The sequence below is a fragment of the Mytilus galloprovincialis genome, chromosome 2 (assembly GCF_965363235.1).
Source record: "Mytilus galloprovincialis chromosome 2, xbMytGall1.hap1.1, whole genome shotgun sequence".
Lineage (NCBI taxonomy): Eukaryota > Metazoa > Mollusca > Bivalvia > Mytilida > Mytilidae > Mytilus > Mytilus galloprovincialis.
This window is the reverse complement of record NC_134839.1, coordinates 39,483,733-39,505,203: the sequence shown is the minus strand read 5'-3', so window position 1 is coordinate 39,505,203 and position 21,471 is coordinate 39,483,733. Positions and strand designations below refer to the sequence as shown.

The window sequence follows — 21,471 nt, the reverse complement described above, 5'->3', positions numbered from 1 at the left end:
TCTGGTTTCGTGGTACTCTGTGGTACTCTGGTATTTTGAATACACACTGGTAAGGTAGGTTCCTCTGGTAAGGTAATGAGTCGGATATAAAAGGGTAGACTGGAGTATAGGTTTTTGTATGGTAACTCTCGATGTTCGTAAGAATAACAGATTCGTTAAATAAAAATCAACTTGTATTAACTTTATGATACATTAAATATCAACAATACATACAAATATTATGGTTAATATTTAATCTTCTGCTCTGAAAAGATAAAACGAATTGTTTTAAGCCTCAAACAATTTACTTTTGAAAGTTTCTCTACTAAAGCCCTTTTCTTGATGGAAACACGTTGTTAACAGTAAACTGTAATACTTAGCACAATAATAGAAATAAATCCGATAACAGTGTACTAGAATTTATATGAAGCTATTAGTATTAATATATTAATTGTTTAAATGTCATGAGCATCAGTGGAACAAGAACTGCTTAGCAGTCGGGATAACCTGAATATAATGCTTCTCTTGATTTTCAGTTAGATCCCTGTAGTCAAATGTAAAGGCTATCTTAATACATGTTGATATGGAAAACACTAAACATTTGATTGTGTATTGAAATAACGCATTATTATTATATGCTTTCACTTCCACTCTACTGCCTGTTTAATCAACCTTTTATTCATTATATTTCAAGTTTTGCTTTTACTTGGACAAATTCTTTTCCTACTAGATTTCTCCTTTGATTGACAACATCTGGTGCAATCTGCACAAACAAGAAGAACCAATGGTAGTACTAGCAGTGATATTCCAAAATAACCCACTGAGGAAGCAGAAGGCCTGTGATCAGGTACTGATATTCTACGCCTCACTGCAGCCGATGTATTCTGTTTGTCGACGGTCAGGTTCGCTTTGATTTCAACCAGTTCGTTTTTCATCATTTTTTTCTTTTCTTCAAATGTGAGGTTTCTTGAGTTCAAGTGATCCCACTTGAAAACTTTAAATTCAGAAAAAAAACATAACATAAATATTAACGATACATATTGTTATATTGATGAAAAGTGATTTAGCTACAGAAAAATGGGAAGAAATGGAAACGATTACCAATTAGACAACTACCTACCAGAAAAGAAAGACCGTATCTTAATGTAAATAAGGGTTGTGGTTTGATTGCCTGTAAAACAATTATCCACAAGAATGCAAATAATGGAAGACAATGGTATATTTCATAATGATTACGATTTGAAGATATTTATGCGATTTAGATATTAATATAATGTTATCGCAGTCATCCACATATATATAATTTAACTTGCACTAAAAATCATAACGTTGTTATTTATGGCATTCTGATTGACACTTTTGAACTTAAACAGACAAAGTATACATAGGTTTTTTTACATTTGATATTTCTGTGTATAGGTTTATCATTTTTTGTTGGAGAAACTTGATTATTTTGTCATGAGGATTAATGATTTAACCTGTAAAAGAAGTTCACTAAATTCTTTGAAAATTAGAGGAACGATCGGACAGAAGACAAAAACCCAGATATAAAAAAAAAACACACGCACATTTTGTCAAAAGCACCAATAACGTTACAATGGACAGAAGACTGACTTGAAAGCACTACTGGACAAGTTACATTTAAAATTATAAAATTAGGAGAGAAAATATTTATAAACAACAAAATATCAACTATATTGAACAAAACATATGCAGAGGAATAGTTATTTAAGTAAAGACACAGTGATAGTATTATAAAGAAACTGTACAATTTATTCATGCAACGTCAAGTTATGTTATTGAGGTTTAATTCAAACATAAAAAAAGAATTTTTATGTTGACTGAAATTTCAGTGGTCGGTGGGTCTAAGTAGTAGAGCTACTGTATCACCAGCTTGTCAAAACTGAGTTAAAAAGTCCGATTCCTTCATTCTATGTGATAATCGATTTACACGGATATCTCCACAACAGATTAAGAGCTGTCGTCAGTAGATTGAATATGTTTTCCTTAGTTCCTAAATTCTGTTACTCATTTTTAACCTTATTAGATTCACTATTTAGCCGTTTATTTTGCCATTCATCTATATCTATCATTGCCTTTGGGACATCTCAACTGTGTATTTATATTGTTGAATTCGGGGTTTGATTTCCCCTTATGTCATTGCTGTTAAAGTGTTCTCTACCTGTTAGCTTTTTCATTCCGAACAAATCAACATTAATAAATAAGGTTGGCATGTTTAAATATGTTTTCATCATCAAGTTGTATTCGGTATGAATGAGTTTTCACGCTAATTATTAAATTTTTAAATACCTGGACAATTGGTATGATCACAGCTTTTTTCTCCTATGGCTGTTTCGTTAATTTGAGCGCAAGATAAGAAACGATATCTGGTCTGATGCTGAATTCCTTGTCCGCACGTCACTGAACACCTTCCTAAGTTAGCCCACTCACTCCATTGCTCTTAAAAGTAAAACAAAAAATATTAATAAGACAAAAGTAAACGGCAGACTGTTTTAAGAACGAAATTGTGTCTTTGATTATCAACCTGAGATTATTTATCGAAGCAGCCTAAAGACATATATTTGTTTATCAAACATTTTGCTATTTAAGATTTTTCATAGGAATAGTCCTTGGTTTTTGTCACCAATGTAGGTGTCTTAAGATGATCTTATATCAATGTATATTTTATAATACTTAATTAGTATCTCAAACACTCTTTGAGCACTATTGTTTGCAATATATTGAAAATTTTACTGAAAAGTACAGATTAATAGAATTGAGAATGAAAATGGGAATGTTTCAAAGAGACAACAACCTGACACTTTCCAACATTTCATTGAACCTTAGTGTCCTTTAGAGCTTAAATGTTAGAATTTCATAGTCTGCAGTAACTCTTAATACCACTTGCCCATAAATGAAATGAAAAAGTCAAGGACAATGAACCAAATTCTTGATTATTTCTAGTCAAAGATCATTTGAGCATTAAGTTCTTTACAATATTTTAAATTTGTATGAGAATGATGTCCCACTTTAGTATGATCGGTAAAATAAATTGCAAATCTTTCAAATCTGATTTTTTGAACGGAATACAAGTCGGATAGTTTATATTTTAAGCTTTGTCTTGTTGTATAACACACCTTTGCCAAGATTGCCTAACGACAGACCTTCAGTTATTGAACCAGTCACTAAACATATATGTTGTTTACAATAATACAACAGCATATTAACACCTTTTAAAGTTTTACTAAATCAATCATTTAATCAAGGAATTGCATTCTATTAAAGATTCAAAAATTCAAAGCGTAATCATTAAAAATTTTACATCATAAAATGATACACAAAATACTGTTGGCTACCAACTGTCATATTCCTGACTTGGTGCAGGCATTTTCTTATGTAGAAAATGGTGGATTAGACATGTTTTAAAGCCAGCAAAACCTCTCACTTATGACATTCACATCAATATTATATCGACATCGATGTGTAAACATAACAAACATTTATAATAGGTTAAAATGTCAAAAATAGGGGAACACCAGTCAACATTGTGTTATAATTTTAATCATTATAAAACAAACAAATATGAAACAAAGAAGCAAAAAATGGCATATAGACCAATAGTGGAAGATATTAGCAAGCAAAATCGAGGGAATTGTGCAAATGATGATACAAGCATGAAAATAACCACAAAGCATCATTATTATATACTTTGTAAGAAATAACTGCTGGCCATTAAAAAAAAAAAAAAATTCAAGATGGCCACGGTCATTTTCTAAAATGGCTGTTTTCTTTAGTTTGAAAATACTGATTTTTCTGGAAAACTTTGCTTTGAACTTCTTTTAGTAAAAACCAATTACCAGGTTTGGTGGCTACCTTCCTTACATCACATTTTTCGTCATGTTTGGTGGATTGCACATTGAAATGACTTGTTATAAAACTCTGGGTGATATATTGCGTGATAGGGGATAGACATGTTGTCTTGCTGAAGCAAATATTGCAACACCAAGAACGGCAGATTCTTTTTATGTATGTTCAAATGTACCTAGGACTAGACAGGCGCATCAGACAACTGCATGTATTTTGCTTAAAAATTGTTAATTTCAGATTATGAAAGCTAAACTCAGAATATATAATTATGTCATGACTCTGTGACGTTCAATGATTTAAAAGACTGGTGTAAGGAAATAGAGTCATCTCGACCACAGTTTAATTCCTGGTGTTCAATTATAAATTAAGAACTTCTTCTGATTTTGGTATTATGCTCATTTCATGAGTTAGACATTCCATATAAAGCATGATAGCGTATTGTTTTAGGTCTTGATCGTGTAAATTATGCTCGATCGTTACCGACTCATCTCCGAGATATGACTTTCCTTCCCGAACATCACCAACAGGTGGCAATGGAATTTGAAAATGATAATTTCACTGTACGTAAGACCAGTAAATTTCTTTGTTGTAACACAATTGATCAGGCACAAAAACAGAATAATGCAATTGTGAAGGGCGATATTAGTGCCATAGGATTAACCGAAGATCCCATTTAGACAAATGGATGGTAGCTGGACCAGGCGTCAGTATACTAGAAGAGTAATTTGAAAGATCTAGTGGTTTGGGTCATTCTAAAACAGACGAACGACATAATGAAGACTCTACGAAAACACAAGAAGATTTCTTTAAACAGCTTTGAAGGCTTTGCAAGTATGAACGAGTTTGGAAATTTATTTTCTAGAAGAGTCGTCAGATTTGTAAAAAAAATACTTTATTTAGGAAATTGTTGATTCGGAAACAGGTAAGATATGTAAATAAACTCCAAGATATTGGTCCAAACAATACGAAGATCTTTTGAAGCAAATGCAAAACGAACGAAAACCTGCTTTTTATAACCAAATAAAAAAGAACAACTTCCTATTTTGGCCGCAAAATGAAACTGGGAACGTCTTTGTCAAAAACAAAGCTAGAGAACCTTAAAAGTGATTGCGATATCTTTTCTAGACTTTTCATTTCTTGTCACAGTAGACAGTTTTACTTGGAATATTTCTTTATCCATAGAAACCAAACTGCTCCTCCGTCTTTATCCCAGGATGTCACTTGAAATAGTAGTATTAAATCGCTGCAAATGGGTTTACTTCAAACATTCTGCGATTTGCTGATCCGAATTCGGACGCATTTATCGTTGGTGGGGCAGCAATTGTTAATTCCAGGTCACAAAGTTGGGCAAAAATATTTGATGATTATACTAATGATGTCATACTGCCTTATGTAAAATCTTGCATCGATAAGTATTCAAAAGACATTGTATTTGATGTTTACTAAATGAATAATTTAAAGGCTGTGACAAGACAAAGACAAGGTTCTTGTGCCAGATGGAAAGGTGTTGGTTCTGGTAGAACACCAAGGGTATGGAGTAGTTTTCTCTGTGAAGATGAAAACAAAACGAAATTGTTCAAATTTCTTGCTGACAAAATTGCTTCTTAAGAGACTAATAGAAATGTGTATGTTACTCATGGTGAAAATATTCTTTGCAATTTCAATAAAGATACTTGCTATCTATCCCCTTGTAATCATGAAGAAGCAGATACACGAATGTTTGTCAATGTTCGGCATGATTATGAAAAGTGTTGTAAAATGTAATTTAAGGTAGTACTGACACAGATGTAATAGTATCAAGAATTGCAGCAATCGCAAAATTAGGTACAACAAATTGCGGATAGGTTATGGAAGTAATAACGACTTTTAATGGCTTCCTGCACGTGACATATCAAATGCGTTTGGTCCTTGTGTAGCTGCTTTTCCTTTCGTCCATGCTTTTAGTGGATATTGCACTTCGTCGAATTGTCATGAGAAAGGCAAAAGGTCAGCTTGGCTATCAATGGAAGGTTTTCTAGATGTAAAGGATGTTTTTTATGCTTAAGTATGGAGCGAGGCACGATGTGAATTGTTTGCCAGGAAGCAGCGGCATTATGATGCAATTCCGTCTACAAGAGGTTCTTTTCCAGAGCACATCAAAAGAGAAGTATATCAAGGAGGAGTTGCTTGGGCTCAGCCTGATTCATGTATTCGACAGGTACGTGTTCCAAGTCATGAACACTGTGGTTGGATGAAAGAAAGAATCAATGACAGTTGGAAACCAAAATGGACTTCTTTGACTGCCGTTGCATCCTCGTGTCAGAAAATTTTGAAATGCGGAGCCGAAAACCGAGCTGTGTTGGTAACTATAGATGCTACCGTTTTGGCCTTCCTTGTACGGGTTGTTGTATAGGCAACTATCAGATAATTATAAAATAAGCAACCTGTCTTTCTAACCAAACTAGGCATTTAAACTTAACAAAGAGTGTTAACACTTGTTAAGTTGATGGAAATTATAAAAAATATTTTCTACGTATTTGCCGTCATTTTGGAACCGGAAGTCACTATTTTTCTTCATTTATGTGTTGTGTCGTCGTACTTAGGAACTTTTTTTTAACGTTTTATCATAACTTACATTGGATTATACATCCCTTGTGAAGTTGCTTGAAAGTATAAAAATTGAAATTTTTGACTTTTTTGCCGGCATTTTGAAACCGGAAGTCACCTTTAGTTTCATTAATGTATTGTCTAGTCATAATTTAGGAACTGTCATTTACTTTTTATCAAATCTAACATTGGATTTTACATATAACACACCTTTTAAAGGATTACCGAATTACTGTCAATTTGTAATGACGCCATTTCCGAAATATGTAATGGCCATCTTGAAAAAATGATTTTCTTTTCTGGCCAGCAGCGGATTTTTTTTAGTATCATTTAGTCAACCTTTATACCAAATTCCATGCTTGTATCACGATTTGCACAATTATGTCCATAATATCTCCCACTACAATCATATTATCAAAAAATAAAGACAAGAATACACTAATTTACCATAATACAATATTACAATGACGGAATGTATAAGTACAGAGCCAATATTACGTATTATTATGGTAACGGTTATTGTATGTTTGTATTGTTTTTATTAAATGACATTATGACGAATCTTTAACTAGTTAAGTGATACACTGTGATCTATAACATTAAGAATGAATAGATACTATCAACATTAAGAATGAATAGATACTCTCAATAAACGTTATTTTCGAAGCGTATTTATGATATGAAGAGTAAACACATTTGTTTAAATGTTGCAATCGATATAACTATTATTTATTTTTTTACAAAATTTAGGATTTCGTTTAAACTTACAAAACATAATATTAAAGAAAATTTGAATTTTCATACTAATGTGATAAAATATACTCAACAACTATGTGTATTGTAATTTAAGAACATTCTGGGTCAAAAAATTTAAACCGTAACCGCAAAATGCAAATATGTTATCGGTTGCTTCATCTTATTGAAAACTGGCTTCGCAAATCTACATATGATTTAAGGGAGTTCGCTTCTCAGTTTCAAAGTAATTAACTTTTCAAAACACTAGTTTATATTGATAAGGGATTAATAAAGGAATCCAAAGAGCAAAATATATATATAGGTCACCGTGCTTGTTTTGTAGTTATTAGCCAATGAAATTTTGGCGGGAAAATATTCTCTCTTGACTTTTCATAGCTTTATCATTGAAAAGTTGAAGTTCTCAAAAAATGTTAAAAAGTAATTAAAATGTTATAAGACTTTTACAGATGGCTTATCATTATGCATGTAAAAGATTTACAAAAAGAAAAATGGGGGTCACCGGACAAATTTTTCAAGGCATTCAAATGGATAAAACCAGAGGATTCCGAAAATCTGACAAAAAATCCAAAACATGACAAGCCAGCTTCCTTAAATTTATTTTGAAACATAACCAGAACACAGATCGGTACAATCAATATGTCTCATTAAATATAGTGGTTTCGACCTAGTGCTATTTAATGAAATACTAGACAACAAATTTTGTGCGTACAAGGGCTTTTCTGTATTAACCCTCAATTGCTGAAACACAAATATTTGAAAGTCAGGGAGTTTATACACACACCGAAAAAGCTAAATAACAATCAAAAGTAAAGAGGAAAATAGAAATAAACAAGAAAGGAAAAGGACATGAAAGTTTTTATTTGAGGTATATAACGCATTGAAGATGGTTATTTCATACGGTTTTCGTTAATGTTTATTTGCTTTATCCAGACTCTCTGGCAAGGGATAATTTAAAGATTGGATAAATTACTACTAGGCAAGTTTTATTGTTGGAGACTTCATTGACCCTATATGTTTTTTAAATAGTTATGCCGTTCAATTGTCTTATTATTTTGTTATCTCATTGACACATGTACTGCATTGTCTTTTAGTCATATGTATATATGTCTACCTTCTTACATACCAATAGTACATGTATAATACTTACCTGGACATGTGCGGTTGTCAATGTTACAGCGTTCTGGTCTCTTGTAATACGTTCCGTTATCATATGCACATACGTAGACTGCTGTGGATGTACAGTTGCTATCATCAGACGTACAACAACCTGTGTCATCTTCCTTGCAACACTCAAGAGGCTCACATTTGTCTATCACGTTTAAAAATAATTTAAAAAATATATATATATGGTGTGAAGCAAATGTTGAACAGACAATATTGTTATTCTAAACTATTTCCCAAAATTGATCGCCCTGAAGATAATAAAAACATTTTATTTAAATCAAGTATGTCAATAAAGGTTTTGATTTTTAAAATATTACCGGTATGTTTAAGGATCATTCTGTTAAGAACAAATTCCTGGATAATTTGATAATACTGAATTCCCTCTTATTTGTTATGTTTATCAAAAATCCACTCAGCAATATGTTTTTAAATATAGCCAAGTGGCGTAAAGATATAAATATCAGTGTAAATTCATCTATGTCATGTAATTGCAGTCATTTCGAATAAAATTATGGCCCCAGTTCCCATGTTATAACAGGAGACCTTAACATCGTTCATGACCGAGAGTTGAAATCCTTCCTCAGTAATAGACCTAATATTGTCCCCGTCAATTATTATTTGGAATGAGTGTCGAAATATCATCCACGACTCACTCCATACTTTCTGTTCGAAATGAATAAAACAAGAAAAAGCTGACAAGACATCTTCGGACTCTTTTTTTAATTCAGTTGATATACGTATACAATATTTTAAAGAACATTTTACTCTTAACAACAACCATATAAACCCTATTTTTTTGTATCAAACATAAACTAAAAGAACTCGCCAAGGAATTTGTTTTTGTCCCAGCTGATAAAGGTGTTAAGAATATCGTTAGTGTTTGACTCCTAATAATGACGACTTCAGTGTGCATACATAAGAAATTTATCCTGTTGAAATAAGTTAGATAAAGCTAATACTAATAATGAACACTGCCCTTTCCTCGATCTTGATATCAATAACAATAACGGGAAACTCAATACTAAAATGTATGTAAGAAGAGATGATTTTTCATTTCCTATCGTTTATTATCCATTGGTGACGTTCCCTTGTCATATCTTATTGTGTTTATATACACATGGAAAAAAGTATTGCAACACCAAATTGAAATTGAAATTAAAAAAACACTCTTTATTTTTTTGTGATATAATTTGGTAAAATAGAACTAGTTAAACATTATTTAAGTATCACACGAGTTTAATCAATAGATATCGACTCGATAAGTTTTTATCTGCACATGCAGCTACTGTACCCGTAAACAGCAAAACAGATGTTTTCATCCTCATTGTTTTCAACACTTTAAATAACTAAATTTTTTAAGTTATGTGATTGACACCTTGTAATGGGTCCTTGACAACTCTTAACTGCAGCAAAGATGGCAGATTATCAGCATAAGAGAAGCAGGACTGTCGCTGTAACAACTGCACGTATTGTTGGTCATCACCATTCCACTATAAGTCGTTTTGGGAATAAAAATCAGGCAATAAATGCTGTTAAAGACCTTCCAAGATAATGAAGATCCCCTATACCATTTGCTAGGGAAAATCAAGCATAATGAAGGTTGGTCAGAAGGAAACCCATTGCATACAAGACAATCCTAAAAAGATTGTGGTGGCCATACAGGAGCCTTTTAACAAGAACTGTTCGAGATCACTCATCGCTACTGGTTATCGTGCGACAAGACCATTTCGGAGACCTTTGCTAACGAACAGACACAGTTTTCCGTATCACACGTAGTACAGAGCTCGCCAAAGTTGGAAATTAGCATCGTGGAGGAAGATCCAATGTTCAAATGGAATTCGGTTCATCTTCCTTGGCCCGATCGTAGCCCGGATTTGAACCATATAAAGCATATTTGAGACACTATTTGGCGGAAAAGGCGCGAAAGGACACCCAGTTGAAACACATCATGAAATAAACAATGCCCTTCATCAGAAATGGTTGCTGCTACCTTAGCAACAAATGAGTCGATTTATGGCAGGAATCAGAAGACGTTAAGATGCGGTTATCTGTTTGAATGGAGGCTCGCACAAAGTACTAATTCTTTGGCGTATAACGAACAACCATGATGTGAACAGTCTTCTAAACATTAATTTTGAAATGTCTGACATTGTAAAGTTCGACTACAGTAAAAGTTGTAAAATGCATTTTTTTGTACAAAAAACACTTCATTTTGTTATTAAAATTGCGGTTATTTAAATCATTTTTTTTCAAACATTTTTTGTTCGTTTTAATGCCAATGTTATCATAAACTATGTTTCAATAATATTATACATATATTTTGTCATATTTCATCCAACAAAAAAAAAAGAGGCTGATTTTTCAAGTTTTAGAAAAACCAAGGTGTTTCAATACTTTTTTCCATGTGTATATATCTACACTTGTAAGATTCGCTCGCGTATGTAACAACGTATCAGATTTAGCGAGAGAAATTTGTATATTACTGAAAAATTATTACACTAGGGTTTTCGGTATTACAAACTAGACAAAACATTTTATCATCGGTACAAGGGCATCATTCGTAAATTCAATTCAACATGCAGACATCTTATACGTTCAGGAGATTTCAGATCCATTTTTTTCTGGTAATATTCTTTACAATGCACAAAAATTTCGGAATTCACCTCAAAAGCTTACAAAACCTTTAAACAGACTTATTTAAAAGGGATATAGTTACGATACTGTTGTCAGGTCATTAAAGATTGCATATTTTGGCTTTAATATCGATTCACTTAAAGGGTCTTTGCATCGGAAATAAACACATTTATTCTAAAATAAGTTGTTGGCATGATATGGGTTATGTTCTTCTCATATATTTTTATGATGGTATAATACTTAACCCCTAACGAAAGGGATTGTACTTGATATTCATATGATGAAGTCATAATCTTTCAATAAGTTTATTTGAGGTCTGGAGCTGGAGTGTCAGTAACTGCCAGTTAATTAATGTATCATTGTCATTGTAATAAGTTTCTTATATTACCTTTTTAGACATCGGACTCGGACTTTTTTAAAATGAGTTTTGCTGTGCGTATTGTTGTGCGTTTGTTTTTTCTAAATTGGCAGAGGTATAGGGGGAGGATTGAGACCTCAAGTTTCTAGTTGTATTTAAGACCCATTAGTGGCCCTCTGCTGTTGTTTGCTCTGTGGTCGGGTTGTTGTCTCTTTGACATATTCCCCATTTCCATTCTCAATTTTACATCAAATATTAGAGAAAAACAACGAAACAACAGAAACACTGAAGTGCAACAAAAAAACCAAAACGACAATGCCACCCACACAGAAACGAACTATAAGATAACAACTGACATTTTCCTGACTTGGTACAGGAGTGGTGACTTACCACAAAATAAAAACGAACACGTGAAACAAAACAGGGGAAAGCACATAAAACAGCACAAAATAACCATGGATTATCATCGACTGGATAACGCTATAAAATGACGTCACATGTCAAAGTGACGGCACTGGTAAATTACTAAAAGTTTGATAGTTCAAAATCAGATTTGTAAATATGGAGTTTGATGTATAATGTATGATATAACAATTACAATTTAATTAATATAGAATTGTGTTATTAATTACATAATTAATTGTATTATCTAGCTATGTCGGTATTTCTTCTAAATCAAACTATAAAACAAATACATCGTATACGTTTAGTTGCCCCAAATTAACATCTTGTAAATGAACTGGGTGATTAATTATCTTTACTTTTACATACGAATAGAATATTAAAACATTAGAATTACCACTACAAACGACAACACATTTAACAATATCCAATCAGAATTACAAATTCAACATCATAACTAAATACATTAATTTTGAATTGCAAAGTACCCTGACACGTCATACAGCAATACGAAATCCCACTCAGCAAAGCAGTTAAATTCGGGAATAGGTCACGTTCGGTAGTTAAAAGACTAGACGACGTAAATGGCAAACAACAATATAAGATGTGGTAAAAGTGTCCTTAGTTAGTTTAGACAGAGAGGAATCGTATGGATCAACCAATTCGTGATGCCGTCCGTCAAATTTACGGAGTGTCATTTTTAATCGTTCCTCCTCATAACTTTGTTGGAGCATTTTCTGCGTGAGGAGCACATTCCTGTTTATGAAGTCCGTATAGTGTCAACTGTATATGTAAACACAATACGAAGAGGTGAGAGGTTTAGCAAGTCAAAACCAGGTTTAAACCCCGTTTTTCGACATAAGGAAATGCCTGTAGCAAGTCAGGTATATGACGGTTGTTTTTCATTCGTTTGATGTGTTTGAGCTTTTTACCATTCGATAAGGGACTTTCCATTTTGAATTTACCTGGGAGTTCAGTATTTTTGTGAGTTTTCTCTATACTAAGATAGGCCAAAAATCGAAATATAAGTGAAAAATATAAAATGAACCCTGCCCCCAAAAAATAATTGATATAAGCAAAATCCATCTAAAGTCAACATCCGAAGTACTGACTGCTGACCTGTTGATACCATCACGGGCTGAAACATGTTTAAATTCTTTTTTTTTTATTAACAAAAAACACAAACTAATGATAAACAAGAAACAAATACACAAAGCACACACAAATACTTACATACACACAATTGAAATACAACAGAAAAAGAAGTAACAACAAAACACAATAGAATCATCTAAACAAAACATAACATGTTAATTCTCATTTTATAATGACAAAAAAGACGTACCAATAATAATGTAGACAAACAAATAAAGAAAAAAAAAGAGAAAAACAGCACGAACATACACACATACATATGAGATAAGGACAGTGTGATTTTGATAATAGGAAAAAGAAAAATCGGTTTGATGTTCATTTAGACAGTTTTCTGGGATACTTGGAAATAACCACATAGGAAAGGAACAGTATTTAAATTGCTGTATTATGTCGTATTGATAAGTTGGTATATTGTTGTGCAACTACTGTATTGTAGTTAAATTTTTGGTGATATATGCATATTTCTGTACATATTTTGCACATTCTCTGTAACTATGAGTCTATAATAGTTTTGAAAATAAAATAAAGATATTAATATTGTTAATTTTGTTAATCCTCTTTTCTCAATGAGGTTGAATAAACATAAAAGCAGAAAAAAAGATAAATAAATGTTTATATCTCACTGAGGGTAAACATAAGTATATTGACATAAACTGTGAAAAATAAAATCACAAAAAACTGAACTCCGAGGAAAAAAATCCGTTATTAAAGGGCAAAATTAAACGCTAAAACACATCAAACGAATGTATAACAACTGTAATATTCCTGATTTGGTACAGGCATTTTCTTATGTATAAAATGGTCAAATAAACCTGGTTGTAAAGCTAGCTAAACCTCTTACTTGTATGACAGTTGCATCAAAATGCATTATATTGACAACAATGTGTGAACAAAACAAACAGACATAATAGGTATGAATGTCAAAAACAGGGGTAAAGCAGTCTACATTGTGTTAAAGTCTAAATCAGTATAAAGACAAACATATGTATAAACAAACATTAATCAAGGCACAATAACACAATGACGGGATTGTTATATGTAAAAAAAAAAAACACAAAAAGACATATAGACAAAGGATATCAGAAAAAATAAATTAATTTTGCAAGTGGTCAAAATTGCCGTTTGTAGAAAAATGCAGCCGAAAGAGTATGTGAATGGACGTATGAGTATATGTACTATGAATGTGTTGTAATGCCGAAAATATAGAATTTAAACAAAGACAAGTTATATATATAAACTCGGGAAAGTTCGGAAATACTTTAACAACAATGGTTACAGGTGAGTTATACAAGTAATGCAGATACTGTATTCTGACCATTCACAGATGATGATGAGTCAAATTTAATTTATGAGGAGACTTCATGAAAGCTAGATGGGTTGTTGTTTCTATTTTTTTATTTTTCTAAACCCTTAGTATTAAACAATCAACAGAGGCTATTTCAGCTACCTATATAAATACTTGAATATAATTGATATTTGCTATAACGAATACTTCAATACATACCAAACGGTAATCCTAGAGCTGCTGTGGTATGGGAGACAGAATCAGAATATGAGGTCATAAATCCGCCACAACCTCCCATGTGCATTTCAAAATCAAAAAAGAAATCCTCAGCCATGTATTTACTGTCGTTTAACTCAGACGAATGATCCATCCAACCCGTCATAAACCCGGTTGACCCACCTAACATCACTGGAGTGTTGTTATTTGGATTATAGTAGAAAGAAATGTAACTATTTGGATTGCCATCACAGTTTGTGAAGTTAAAAATCGTATCTGCAGCACGATATCCTTGAATACTTTTTTTTATTCCGGCCAAGCTTATAGGTAAAAATCCGAGAAAAAGATATGGTGACATGGTTTCGACATAACTAAGATTCGATCCTAGGTATGAAGTGTGGTTGTTCTGTACGAAATTCAAAACCGGTATGGTACCATCATTAATATCTAGTTCGATCAAATTTTGGTTGCTTTGTCCGAAGTACAGATCCGATTTATTTATATTTCCAACTGTAACTTCTCTCTGCGTACCATTACTCATGGTACGAATTTTTGCAAGGTCTTTTCTCGTGTATAACTCTGATAAATTTAATGATGTTATGTTCGAAAGTTTGGATATATACGTATACCCCACATTACCTTCGAATGAACAATACACTTCAATAGGATTCTCATCATGATAAAGCGTATAATGTCCACTTTGGGGTCTCTCTACTAAGTATAAGTCAGCGCAGGAATCTGAAAAGAAATAAGTAAATTTTCCAGCATGTTATCCAAATATTAAACGAACTTTACTTATTCCAGGGGTTGACACCAATAAAAGGTTTTTAAAACTTGTTTAAAGCAATCATTGAACTATTATAAAATGAATTTAACATTTGAGCTGCGTCGGATAAAAATCGACCTTATGCAAGTGCACAGTCTTCGATTTGGAACAATAAAAAAAGGTATAAATGATACATTTTGGTCTGTTTTGAACGGTTCTTATATACCTCAATTTCGAAACAGTTATAAACTTTCCATACAAAATTTGTTCCACCCTGAATAAGTTAACATATGCATTGTTAATGGCAGATATGTATTTGCATATGGTCCGAAGCAGCTCATTTTATGTGCTGCCTTATGTCAAAAAGGTACCAAATAATTTCCCTTTAACTATTATTCAAGTAGACAGTGCAATATTTTATTAACTATACCTTTAGAATCATTAAGGTACATGTAGGACAAAAGTCACTTGAATGATACCAGATTTAGTACTCAATGCTAGCATTCCATCATAAAGACCCATTAACGACACTCGTTTTAAAAAGCAAGATTAACGCGTATTAACCTTTATACATGATGTGTATGATACTTTAAACATTATAAAAAACACAAGAAACTACAACATGTCTTTAGTGGACATCATACCAGTTCCAAAAATAAATAGAATTAAAAACCAATTGTTCAGAGAACCATTGATGGTCTTTCCACCAGTAATGATTTTTTTTATATAAAAATATTAAAATTTGGTTTTAAATGTCAATTTCAGCGTCAAATGACAACTTATTGTACGCTGATTCCAAAAATATAAGGTTTCTATACAATAAGATATAAATAAGGGAAATAATTTTTTACTTCCGGTTCAAAATATGTTACTTCCGGTATTGTCTTAGAGTTTATTTGACGCTGATTCCAAAAATATATGGTTTTACATACTTTAACAATAATTTATTACAAAAATTAGCTACTTCCGGTTTACAAAAGGTCACTTCCAGTTAGATTTTTCAACGTCATACTGCTTGCAACCTAATACAAAAAGTCTAATAGCTTTAACATGCATACATATGAGGTAAAAGCAAAGGTCAAAATCTAGAACGTTAAATTAACATATGACCTTGAGCTCAATTTCAAGGTCATGAACCAAGGACCTAAAATCAAAAGACTCTAGGTCTTTACTTTAAATTGTTAATGAGTTATATTACCTACAACTGATATTAGATATCAGTGGCGTAGCTAGGTCATTTTTACGTGTACGCCCGAACCTTGGCAAGGGATCCGAGGACCCCCAACAGGTCCATGTCAAACAATTGCTGGTAGTGGGTTAGAGGTAGGGAGCTAAATCGCCGGAATCCAACGAGTCATCGAGAATGGATACCATTCATTTTATTAAAAACTCATCAGTAGCAACATACTTAGATTCTAAATGGTTTATTAGTTATGTTAAATTATTCATTTTGTTAATTCGAAATATAACGGTTCAATATCTATAGTTATTGGATTTAAATAGAATGTCAAAACCTGTAACTTTAAAATATGTTTAAAAAGAACCGTGGGGGTAAAGCACATGACAAAAAAAAATGTGTCCAAATTTTGTAAATGAACATGTAAAAATAAATCTTCAGATATGTTCATGTTATCTTGTGTACTTGTAAGTAATGTCATGAAAGCTCTTTATAGGGCCCTTTAATTGGAAATAAAATATTCTTATTCTTATTCTGTTCAGGTGCAATACTAAATATCGTAAATGGTTCTGTGGAACCCTGCATGGTTCCCGTCTGGGATTTCCCCCGCAAAAAGTGAATCCATTTATCAGTCCATTACAGGATTTAAAAAAAAAATCGAACATTTTCTTTAGATAATTTTTCTTGATCTGGAATATTAGTTTCGGTCAAAGTTTCGTGACAAACTTTGAAGGGTTATGCATTTCTAATTTAAAAAAAAAAGTCATACAGTCTGTCAGTATCATACTAAAACATGAATGAAACAAATTCACTTTTAAAACTTTGCTTCAAACCAAAATATTAAAAAATGCTTGCATTCTGCTTTTTCATTTTATTCGATTTGACAAAGAATTCATTGTGTAAAAAATGTTAACCCCAGACTATAACTATTAGTACCTTTAATGTTGTCCGTAAGTTTTAAACACGGGAAAATTAACTGCATAAACAATATTATGCTCTCAGTCAATTAATCATTTGACCACAAACAGTTAATGTTCAACTTCCGTAAAATTTCGCAAAGGTTTGGCAAAGTTGATATTGAAAAAAAAAGTTTAACATACTGAACCAAAATATTGACACTTCCGAGGAAATTAAGGATTGCTATGTCTTGCTTTGGCATCATGAATATTTGACAGGCTCGACAAAACTGTAAACCACAAAACGAATCTCCGAAGATGATGAAGTGCTTTAAACAAAGGGGAAATGAGTATAAAACTCACAGTATAGATTCAGACTTGACAGAAAATAAACGAATATATAATATGATACCATTTGGCTGAAAAGTAAATTTGATTCGCAACTACAAGCCAATGAACAAAGAATTATAAAGCTGATGTGCTTCTAACAAGTTCTTTTTATTTTCTTTTGATTAAAATATTTTTTTTTATCAAAATTCAAGTGTACGCCCGGGCGTTTTGACGTAAACGTAGCTACGCGCATGGATATAAAAGGGGGAAAAACTCGCATCAAATGTTGACGTACCCTTTCGACTAAAATTTATGTGTAACTACATGTCGCGACTAACAATTATGTGAAAATATTTTGTCGATATCTTATAAGATTTCTGAAAATAAGAGATAACAAGCCAAAATCAAAAATTTAATCATGACCTTGACCTCATTTTCATTTTTTTGGACCAAGGACCTCAAATCAAAAGACCCTAGGCCTCTAACACTTATGGTTTTCCAGTTAAAAATGCATATCACTTATATCAAATATAAAAGAGGAAATAACTCTCATATATAGTCTACGGATAGCTTCGGTCAAAATAAATCAAATCATTCTGAGGATATAACGAGCAATTTGGTAAAATGAATTTGTTGGTTTCTTATACGGTTGCGAATATTAAGCGATCACAAAAAAAACAGTGTTCAGGGAGATAACTCTTACATTGAAAAGATTTTGGTTACGCGGTGTCAGTTACAAAAGCGTAATAACTGTTCGATATCATATACCATACTAGAACACACCCGTGATATCACGGGTACGTGACTGAATTATAGTATATAACCATGCGCAAGCCTTATTTTAGTATTAGTATTGTCATCTGATAAAGTCATGCCGATTATAAGATCCACAGTTTTTCTCTGCTTTCAAGTCTTTCTGTTTGAACCCGTCGAACTGAAACAATAATATTAATTATTTGGAAAACAAAAGGTCCTGGAATGGAGTATTTTTTAATCAACAGTATTGTCCTATATAAGTTATAAATACAGTTGAATTCTTTGCTTCGCTGTTTTACGTCATGCCCACTAACAAATTGAAAACTGTACCTATACGCCTTATTTTTAGTCCAGATTTTTAGCATTCGTATTGTTATCTTAGAAAGTCTTACTAATTAAAATACTACAATAGGTAACAATTTGACAATTTAGTAGTGTCAACCCTGTGGTTATGACCCGTGTATATAGCATATTAATCCTGAAAACAACGTTTGGTGGTGCGCCTGTCAGATGCGGAACGTACAGATAAGGTAATAGGTAACAGGTGAATATACTATTGGTATCGGTAGCGGACTCGACCCGGAACTTCTTAATTATTGGCAATATTAATTACATGGAAAACAAAAGGGCCTGGAGTGGTGTAATTTTTAATCTACACCTTTGTACTATATTAGTTATATATAAAGTTGAATTCTGTGATTCGTCGTTTTTACGTGATGACGGCTAACAAATTGGACCTCGTAATTTTAGTATTATAGATGTCTAAGCGACATCTTGCGAAACAAAAAAACTGCGAAGGAAAAAAAAGTTGGCGGAAGAAAAAAAAAAATAATAATAATCAGAAGAAATCCAATAGGTCTTTCCACGGAAAGGTGGAAAGACCTAATTATTTTTCACCATAGGAAAATGTTAATTGTAGTCAAATTGTTCCCATTAAAATCCAAATTGTTCCTTTTGACTTGATACATGTACATTTAAAAGTTGAGTTGTTTAAAAAACTTTTTTAAAAAATCGAGCCCTTTGTCTATATTCCATGTTCAAACCCTCAAAAGTTTTTTTATATATATCTTTACGTTTTTGTCGCTCGTAAAAATGTACATTGATAGCAGATAGTTAATTGTCCCTTTTAAGTTTATTTACATCTGTATTACACTGTCGTTAAGTAGTGCGTTATACATTGCAAGGGCGGCACCTCATCTGTCCTTGGAGAAATAAAAATATTGGAGACCATAAGCTGACTTCTAGATTTCTTTTATGTCATTTTGTCATTAAATTAGTTGTTGGTTATGTATTCTATTGACCTCTGATCCAAATTACATTTTAATGGTATGCATTTATTAAAGGGATTCACCAAAATATAATCGGCAAATACTCACTATATGTATCAATAAATCTGTAAAAACATGCCAGTACCATGATTATGAACAGGACATTATGTACGGCATCCATTTTGTCTTTGTCTTAGATTAACTAAAATAAAGAATAACAAACAAAAAATCTTAAGGAATAAACATTAAAACGTATAACTTTTTAATGATTCTTTCATATGTCTTGTCTTAAGCAAGACCCAAACATATTTTTACAGATTGCAGCATTATCCAGTTTGCAGCATGACAAACATGCTACTGAAAGACAGATACTAACTAAGAATCATCAGTGTGATAGACTACATGTTCTCTGACGCAGCTTCGTATCTATATTTTCAAATTGTTTGCGCCAGAATATTCATTTATTCCATATGAATCGATTAATTTGTGAAATATTGTGATTTGTGAAATTTATAAATATATTGTTTTGAAATCTTTGAAATATACTTGAAAATTCCCGCGATATTGCGGATCTGTGACTCAATTAAAGTAATTACGCTTTATTTTAAGCCTGTTTAAGGCTACTTATCCCTGACATTTTTATAAGAAATTATTAAGACACTTTGAGAAATGAATCCATTGTCATTAGATAATTAATGAAAAATGTTTTATTTATTTATTAATTATTTTCTTTGCAGTGACTTACACTGACTATAACGTGACTAGGGTTTATAGCAATGTCCTATTAAAATTTTAGTATATGTCACTTTTTCCAGTTATTTACCGCCGGCTTGAAAATTATAAGTTTTGACCAGGTTTTTTTAATAACCTTGCATATATATCTGATATACCACACGATTACAGTGACGCCAAATCAACGTGGCCCTCATTACCAAATGGTAAAGTCCAAGAGACCATACTGTTTTATATATAGGTCAATACTTATTATTATAGTCATATTTCATTCCTAATTAATTAATTCAGCCTGACACCAACAGCTTAAAATACCGTTTGTTAAAATTAAATTAGATGATCGATTTATTAAAAAGAATGTTTTAAATTATGATTAAATGAATAGATAGTTTTGATAACGTGTTATAGCAGTTGCATTGTACACTGTGAAATATAAAATAAAGTCATGGACCAGTTGAGCAAAGACTTCTATGGTTTAGAATATGTCATAAGAAGATTCATCAAACGTGTCGCAATCTAGGATTTTTTATATCATTTGTTTAATTTCATCAATTTAGTTTTTTTTATTGAGAGGGTTCTAACGTTGGAACATATTTTGATATACGCAATGTGTATCTCAAACCCCCATTTTTAACACTTTTGGTGCCATATTGGAAATTGAATAGTAAAGATTTCTGTTTTTAGGACAGCCGGTTGTCTGGCATCAGAATAGGTAGGAGTCCTCTAAAATAATTTTTGGACATGTTCTAATCCTAAGATGTCTTCGATCAACTGGCCCCCATATCTTTATTTTTATATTTCAATCAGGCGCGGATCCAGAGGGGGGGTTCCGGGGTTGGAACCCCCCTTTTTTTGGACCATCAATGCATTTGAATGGGGACATGTAATTGGACCCCCCCCCTTTGTCCTGGGTTAGGACCCCCCCTTTTTAAAATGGCTGGATCTGCCCCTGTCAATTGTAATAGATTTCAAAAACAAATCTTGTTTATAAAATTTCATTAAAATACAGAGTTATTAAATATTAATCATTCACTCGAATACTTTTGTGCAGTACTGAAAAAATTAAACCATTTTGAATTTTTTAATAATTTGACCTTCTGTACCATTCTGTTAATACTTAAAGCAGGTAAAAAAAAAGGAAAGA

At 32.3% G+C, this 21,471-nt stretch overlaps 1 long non-coding RNA gene across 1 annotated transcript; it reads right to left on the bottom strand.

Moving 5' to 3' along the window:
• Nucleotides 1–282: 282 nt before the first annotated feature.
• Nucleotides 283–19,789, bottom strand: LOC143062238 (uncharacterized). Its single transcript, XR_012974626.1, has 5 exons — nucleotides 19,704–19,789; nucleotides 14,406–15,140; nucleotides 8,336–8,497; nucleotides 2,290–2,439; nucleotides 283–973 (listed from the first exon to the last, which is right to left on the bottom strand). It is a non-coding gene; the product is annotated as an uncharacterized LOC143062238 (long non-coding RNA).
• Between the last annotated feature and the right edge of the window lie 1,682 nt (nucleotides 19,790–21,471).